The sequence below is a fragment of the Pseudopodoces humilis genome, chromosome 2, assembly GCF_049639895.1.
Source record: "Pseudopodoces humilis isolate 2021_Gansu_Grassland_sample_001 chromosome 2, ASM4963989v1, whole genome shotgun sequence".
Taxonomy (NCBI): Eukaryota; Metazoa; Chordata; class Aves; order Passeriformes; family Paridae; genus Pseudopodoces; species Pseudopodoces humilis.
Window position 1 is genome coordinate 56,081,797 of NC_142201.1, and position 8,678 is coordinate 56,090,474.

At 36.7% G+C, this 8,678-nt stretch overlaps 1 long non-coding RNA gene across 1 annotated transcript; it reads right to left on the bottom strand.

Moving 5' to 3' along the window:
• Positions 1-1,319: 1,319 nt before the first annotated feature.
• LOC148184851 (uncharacterized) lies at positions 1,320-5,779 on the bottom strand. Its single transcript, XR_015771941.1, has 3 exons — positions 5,661-5,779; positions 2,994-3,817; positions 1,320-2,300 (listed from the first exon to the last, which is right to left on the bottom strand). It is a non-coding gene; the product is annotated as an uncharacterized LOC148184851 (long non-coding RNA).
• Positions 5,780-8,678: the final 2,899 nt, after the last annotated feature.

Genomic DNA, 8,678 nt, shown 5'->3' on the forward strand with positions numbered 1-8,678 from the left:
TTTCTGGGATCTGGAGAAGTTGTTGCTTATTGCTTCACAGTATATGCCATTTGGAGTGACAGCCTCATAAGACAAGGAGGATACCTCTTGTGATATTGCCTCTGTTTGTGACCATTGTTTCTTGCTGTGGTGTACACAGCTTCATTTTCGTGAAGATTCAGCAACTGCTATAAGACCAAATCATTCCAAGGCTTTTTTCTTGGTGTTAGTATTTTTATTTGGACTTTTTTTTTTATTATTTTATTTTTCTTTTTTTTTTTTTTCTTTTCCATCTGCAAATTCCCAGTGACTCTGACATCAGTGAGTTTGGTTTTCTGTTGAGCAAATGTGAGGAGGTGACAGCCCTGCACCTCACTGGCATTATTCAGGAGGCTGGATGGGATCCTACAGCTGCTTTTCTGAGGTGCTTAATTAGTTTGACACAGTCACTAGACTCTTACCCTGGGGGTCACGTGAGAATAGCAGCTAGATGTCCAGACCCATATTTCACCACAGGATGCCTAGACTCAAACCTACTGAGCTGTGGCCACATGTCAGATGTTGATATGCATGGTCACCTGTTCAACTGCAGAATCCTTACAGGACAGTAAGTGTTTAGGACAGGTAAATATTTTTTTCCAACCAGTATAAACAAATTTATGTCTACTTTGCTTTGAGAGGGGAAAAGGAAGAAGCATGATTTTCTATGTCAGTGGACTGGTCTCTTACCACTGACTGGAAAATGTAACAAATCTTGATAGTTTCTTCAGCATTATTGCTCCTTTTGGGCAGTTCCAAGTATCACTGACCTTTCCCTAACTGAGCAACACTTAAACCTGTGTTATTTCTAAGCACTCTCCCAAATGTGTCAGCAGCATTTCTACTTGTTGAGAACTGCAAGCTGGCGCCTTAAAAAATCTGGTGAGTTTTGAGTACCATAAGATGACAAGTATGTTAATGTGTCATCAAGAAGGAGGCAAAAGAAGTAGCACATTTTTGAACATGCAAATCCTAAGCAGTCAAATGGTGTTGTGTCAGACTGTTTCAAAATGCCTTCTTTGGACTGCGAATAACTATATGAGCAGAGAATTTATACAAAGTTATAAGCCTCTAAAAACATGTGGTTATAATGAAGTGCATCATTAGATGCAACTTAACTGTTGCTACAGTCATGAGGTTATGAATTCAAATAAAGAACAGCACTTAGCAGATAATCTCCTAAGTTACCAAGATCTGTGATCCACCCTGTAAAACATATTATATCTCAGCAGTATTGTTTCTAAATACCATTAATCACAGTCTTAGACAAGACACTGACAGCAATTTTGGTTTGGCAGGGAAGGACATATTTTAATCCTTAAGATAAATTATATACTATTTATGTTCTTTTAAACCACTTTGAATAATTCCCAAGCTACTTAGAACAGAACACTTTTCATATCTTTTTTATATGAAGCACAGAAATTTTTACCTTTTAATTGCTATACCTCTCAACTTATGCAAAGTCATTGGTAGTTGACTTGTGGCAGGGTTTCTCCAAGCAAAATCTTAGTATAGACGCTATACATACTAAAGTTTTGGGTCAGAGAAGTTAGGCTTTCCTGTGAAATTAACTCATCCAGATGAAATCTTTCTATGATAGCACAGAGATTTGAAGAATAACTAAACCTTGCAAATTGTTGGCTAACTTAATTGATGATGATTTTTTCTTAGATTTTGTTGTTCTGTTTGCAATTGCTCCCCTTTGTCAGTACTGTGTACCTATCTAGTAAGATATATGTTTAGTCCAATTCTGCTGTTCAACTTCTTCCAATTTCTAAGCATAAAAAAAATTTTAAAAGTATGTAATTGGTGGCAAGATGGTGATATAAACAAGACTCAAATTGTTTATCTTACTAGGTTACACCACTAGATAGTTCCTGCTGAACTCGGTTAAAACAAATGTGTATTCTGAACTTGAAATTTATGAAGTTGCAACAGGGTTTTCTTCTGTCCACAGGTCTTAGCATGGAGGACACAGACCTGTGTCACCTTGGAGCACCAGAAGGACTGAAGTCAGTGTCAGTCCTCTAACCCATGATTCCTCATGTTTTACATTTCACAGCCAGGCCAAGCAGGGCAATGTGATGTATACATCAGCAATAAGTGCTTGGAGCCAACAGTGCATTTCTCTGCCTTTACACAGGAAAAGGTCTTCACAGCACAAACATACAAATAAATTGTTGTCGGAGATTAATTGTCATGTGTAAGCTGCGCTGTTGTGACTGTGTTTGTCTTCTACAAATTTGGTGGAGATGTCTACCTCTAAACTGGAAGGTTCCCTAGTGAAAAAGAAATAGGTACATTTAAGGCATATTTCTGCTGATATACTCTAGCTGTCTACTTTAGAATGAGATGAATCACTCCACACAGCTGCCATTCCTCCCTGTGTTTTATAAAAGGCATCTAGATGACTAAATCGGATGTAGGTAATTACTTTGTACTTTGACTGTGTAACTGACAGGAAATGTAATATGAAATGCATTTGCTTAAGTCTTAACAAGAGAGGACATAAGCTGGAGCATTTTCCTTCATATTTGCAGTGGGGTAACAGCATCCATACTGTCAGTTATTGAAGTTCAGCTGACACAAAATAACTTGTGAAGCCATAATGCAATTTTACCTACATTTTCAGTAGTATTGAAAGCAGCTGAAACCATTAAAACTTTTAGCACTGGAAAACCCCATATTTAGTATGCTCAAATATTTCAGATTTAATTCAGGTCCTGTGATATTTTGAGTCTATTAGGTGTATCAGCTGTATATCAATCAATAATAATAATAACAAAAACAATAATAAATTAGGTCTCTACTACTGCATTTCCTGGCTAGCTGCCTAAAGAAAAAAACCTTACTCCTTTGGCTCCCCCTTTGTGTATACTTAATCAAATTAGCCTGAAATAGAAAAGGCAATATACAGATCAAAGGAAAATATTTAACTATAAATTACCTGTTTGTCTCTTGTGCTTACTCACCTTCCTTCAAATAGGAAAGGAACTACTAGAATGTCTTTTTGTCTACTTAGTTGTCCAGTAAGGAAGTTTCACGTAGCCTGAGACAGAAAGGACCTAGGGCAGTCCAAATACCAGTCTTCTGTGCACTAGTCCAATTGATGGCTCTTAAGCTACTGGAAGTGTGATGTAAAGACTTAAATAGGTATCATCAGACAGTGTAAGTTAGAAAGGATAAAAATAGTGACAATATATCTCATGGTCAATTTGTCATCCACCAATGCTCCCAGGTCCTTCACAGCAGAGCTGCTCTCCAGTGGGCCAGCCCCAGCCTGTGCTGGTTATTCCTCCCCGGTACAGGACCCTACCCTTGCCCTTGCTGAGCCTTATTCGGCTTCTCTCCATTCCACTCTCCAGCCTACCAAGGTCCCACTGAATGGCAGCACAGCCTCCAGGTGTGTCAGCCTCTCCCCCCAGTTTTATATCATCAGGAAACTTGCTGAGGGCACATTCCATCCTTTCATCCAGGTCATTGATAAACAAGCTGAATAAAGCTGGATTCAGTACTGATCCCTGGGGAATGCCACTGAATAAAGGCTTCCAACTGGATTCTGCTCTGCTGATCACAACCCTCTGAGCTCTGCCATCCAGTCAGTTCAGGTTCCAACTCAGTGTCCATTCACTTAATCCACATTTGCTGAGAGGATATTATGGGAAACATTGTCAGAAGCCCTGCTGAAGTCGAAGCATACAACCTCCGTTGCTCTCTCCTCATTGACGTATCCTGCTGGGTTATCACAGAAGTCTATCAGATTGGTGAAGCATGATTTCTCCTTAGTGAATCCATGCTGAAGGAAAGGAGATAAGTGCCATATCACAGTGGGATGTACATGGGTAAAATTATTTAGCTGATAATTTGCCCTAGGACATCTACAGAAAGTTCTTACCATCTAACTGAGGCACAGAAGTCAAGAACCCATTTCAATAAAGTTAGTATTCCATGAAGAAAGGCGGCATGATGATACTGATTTTAATGAGCTACATTAACTTCTTGGAGTGTTTTTTCTCTCCGCTGAAGGAATCTAAGGAAGTTTTTCTTAGGTACCTCAATAAAGTGCCTGAGGTTACACAAGTGATACTACTTGTTCTTAATTGTACTCACTAAGTTCTCACTTAGGTACTTAAATTTTTTAAATTGCTCTAAAGGCACCTAACTTTTAGCTTCCTGGTCCTATAGTAAAAGTCATAGACCTGAAGTTGTATATACTGTTGGGGAATGGGGCTGCAGAAATTTGTAAGGGCACCTTTGCCCTCTGAGGAGGGGAGGAAAGGCTTGAACTTAACTACTCAGTAGGGAACTATTGAAACATGCATCTTCAGTCTTGCCACTTTTAGGATTCAGGGAGGAACCTCCCTCACTAGGGAGATACATATAGAAGTCCTTATTTTTTTCAATTCATTAGTGGCTTCCAGCCTTTAAACTACATAGAGTCTTTTGTAAATGCTCTCGACTGACTTTCAAAATTTATCAATTTGCTCTTCCTGGTTTTGTTCACTAAGATTCATCTAGAGAAATCAAATTAATGCCATATTAATGCAGTGACATGCATACAAGTCTTGACAACCAGATTTGTTCTGTTGGCCTCATTGCTCTGGTTGTGGAAATGTCTAAAAGCATTTTCTTATGACATGCAGGTGCAGTTTGGTGCCAGAAATAATTTTCCCAATATGTTAGCAAATGATATTCTAGCTCTTGATTCATGTACCACTGAGCTGTCAGCAATCAGCCAATTGATGAAAGGTTGGCTAGCCAACTTGCAACACTTCTTTTCATATTTTGGCAAAGACCTTACTCTAGAAGGATGATATTCATTTAATTAAAGGTAATTGACATATTGATATATCTCTCTATATATCTCTTTGAGGTAATAGTGGATTGCAGCAGAGAGCAAAATGCTGCATTAAAATGCCTGTTTTGATTATAAGGAGTTTCATTATAAAACCAACAAAACATAGCATCCAAATTGGTCTTTGAAAGCACCTTTGAGTTAATAGACATGATATTCAGAGTTGTGTTTGAGGACAGGATACATTATACAGATCAATCTTGGAACATGGTGCCAGATTTTAAGACAGTATCTCTAAGACTGCGTATGTTTTGCTTTGTTCTGATAGCCACTGCACAGAATGCTGAAATGTCTGTTGCAACAAATTGGCTCTGTCACAAGCATTGCAGCAAAGCAAATTTTTTAAAACACTTTTACTGCCCTGAATGAAAGAGCCAACAGCCAAAAATATATAAAAGACTCAACTAGAAAAGAGAAAGGTGTTGCAAAATTAGAGTTAGGAAAGCAGTCTCTTTAATAGGCTTTTAGAATATTTTTCAAATTTACTTTTAATAAATCAAGCCTCTATGAAAGACACAAAAAAAATAATAAAGGTTTTATTAATGAAGTAACTACTAATTGTGTAACTAAGTTAAATGTGCTTATGCAATGCCCCTTTGCCAGGCTGGATACATATTGTGGTTGAACCCCAGCCAGCAGCTACCCTCAAGCACCTGCTTGCTCATTTTCTAGGGTTGGGATGGGAGAGAGAATTCAAAGAGCAAAAATGAGAAAACCCTTGGATTGAGATGAAGATAGTTTAAAAGATAAAGGAAAGGTCACAAAACCCAAGGAATTAATTTACCATATCTCCCATTGGCAGGCAGGTGATCAGCCATCTCCAAGGAAGCAGGGCTCCCCACAAGGAACAGTGACTTGAGAAGACAGATGCCACTGCTACAAACATTCCCCCTCCTGCCTTCCTCCTTCTTCCCCTAGCTTTATATGCCGATCATGATGCCTTATGGTTTGGGATATCCTTTTGGTTCAGCTGGGGTCAGCTGTCCCAGCTGTATCTCCTTACAACTCCTTGTGCACCCCCAACCTTCTCACAGATGGGGTGGGGTGAGAGGCAGAAAAGACTTCAACTCCACATCAGCACTGCTCAACAATAGCAAAAACATCCCTGTGTTAACAACACTTTGCATCACAAATCCAAAACACAGCCCTGTACTAGTTGCTGTAAAGAACATTAACTCTACGCCAACCAAACCCAATACAATCCACTAAATTCTCTTTTTTGCTAAGAACATGGAAACAATAGAGGAACCTGAGTTGCTCATTTATGCAGGGTATCAGAAAACAAAGCATTGCACTTGGCTCTTGCTCCATTCAATCTGAATTCTTGTTGTCTCCTTGGAAGATGTGTTATTTTTATTTGCTTTCAGATGGAGTAGTGTAATTTTAAAATTTGTTTCCTGCTGCTTTGTAAAAATAAAGATAACTGATGCTGGAAGACGTAAGACAGTGGACAAAGACACCAAGTCTTTGCATAGTAGCAAGATACAGTCACTGACCATCCTGAAGCTTTGTAAGTTTCAATATGCATTGCAGCAACGAATGTTTGGTGTGCTTCAATAAAAAACTATTTAAAAAGATTGGTATATGGCAATATAACATTTCTGGAACTTTTTGTCATGTTTGTTTTCCCAAAGTATAATTTACAACCATATAACTAGGGTGTTATTGTTTTGTATTAAATATTAGTATATCAATATAAGCATATAAGAGTTTAATTTTCCTATATTTCTGTTTAAAGGCTATTATAATAATAGATAATAATCCATTACTATAAATGCTTGAGACTAAATACTACATTTAATATATTAAACAGTCTTTTTCTCTTTTACTTTGAGTAGTTTGTCATAGCATACCTGTTTTTCTGACACAGCTAGTCAACATTCATGTGGTATTTCCATGGGTTACACATAATTTTTCCTATCTACACTTTCTTTTTATTTAGAAATCATCTGATATTGCAGCAGATTTAGATAATTTACATTATATTATTTTCTACATTTTCTATAGATTTATATGTTGCTTTTTATTTTCTCATGCTATTATTCATGTTGTTTGTTTCAAATATACATAAACATGATAAATATACTTACTCCATGTTATTTTCCATTTTTTTTCCTGAATTTCTTCATACATGAAGAGAAAAATATTTAATATCTGTTGCACTTTTGCAAGTCTATCATAATGCCTCTTTTGTTGTTCCACCTACACTTCTTTTTTATTACAGATTTCTTGGACAGGTTTCTGTATCTAAATATTAAAAGAACTTCCAAGGATACTATTTAAAGCTAAATTACCTGATGAATGTCATCTTTGTAGAGATGAAACTTTCAGAAGATGACAACTCTGTATTTCAAGATGTCAGTATTTCAATAATGCTTCCCTCCTATTATTTTCTGCCAAATCTTTTTGAAAATCCTCAGTCAAACTATGTGTTGGTTTATATATTATGGAGCAATCCTTAGCTGTGCAACTATGGATACTGTGCAAATCAGTGTTTTCACTATCACACTGTTGTCATAGTTTGAAAGAATGAGGGTAATTGTCTACTATTGCTAGATCTCCACTCTGCATTAGCAGTACATTCCCAGAATTTTAAATGAGTGATCTGTGGACTTCTGTTTGTAAAAAATAGGTAAACTAATGTTTGTTTGTTCTGCTTTGGGATGTTGTTCCTAAAAGACTGGCTTTGTTGATGACCAGGAAGCTATAGCTGCAATACAGAATGACAGTTCCTAGTATGGTTCTCAGTGAATGCCATGAAAAATATAAAAGTTTGGATACAAGTATGGAACAGGTCACTGTGAAACTAAGAAAAAGAAATTGAGGGACTCTCCAGTGCTAAGATAAAAATGAAACAATCAAATTATAACTATCATGCCTTTAAGTGGCAGAAATAGTTTTCTGTCAAAAGTTGTGCTGGGCAGCCCAATGCTCCTTCTCCTAAGCTTTCCCTGCTGGCCAACCTTGAGTCAGATCAAAATTGCATATTGACCTCTGCATGCTGTCTGAAGCTATTCCAGAAACACAGTGACAACATTTATTCTTAGACAGAAACAAATGCCATGTAAATGCTTATTCAAAACCTACTAGTTTAACTAATATGTTCATTTTTAAAATTGAATCTATTATAGTGTTCTTCTCATGAAGCTTTCTACCCAATTTAGCTGTGCTGAGAATCAAAATTTCTCTAATCTGTTCTCCTTCTATGACATAGATTTTTTTATACCGTGTGTGTTTCCCAAAACCTGTTTCTTCTATCATGATGCAAAATCTTTTATCTGATTATCATAAAACACTGAATAATTTGAATAATTAAATCTGAACTATGCAGCCCTTGCATTCCTAAAATTAAAAAATAAAAAGGGTAATTTCAAATCATGGGTGGTTTCTATTAAATTTAATTATTCTACCTTGTGACTTTGATGGTATAGTTATGGGTTACTAAAAGAGGCCATATGCACCTATTCCCTCTGCTTTTCCTGTGTTTTTTCTGTGGATCTTCTTGCAATCCACAGTAGAATATGACATTCATTATATGATAAATAGGGTATACATTATATTTCCTTTGTTGATGTGATTAGTATTGTTTCCATCAGAACAACATTCACTTTCTGCTCTAAAATTATTCAGTAGGGAACAAAATATCCTTCATTAAAGAGTTAGTGATGCAGCTTCATCTGGTAATATTTTGTTGTCACTTCTCACTGGAATTCCGTCTGCTAATTTTTATATTTGCTATGTAATTACATGGATTTTTTTCTTTTTCTTCTTTTTCTTCTTCTTCTTTCTCTTTTTCTTCTTC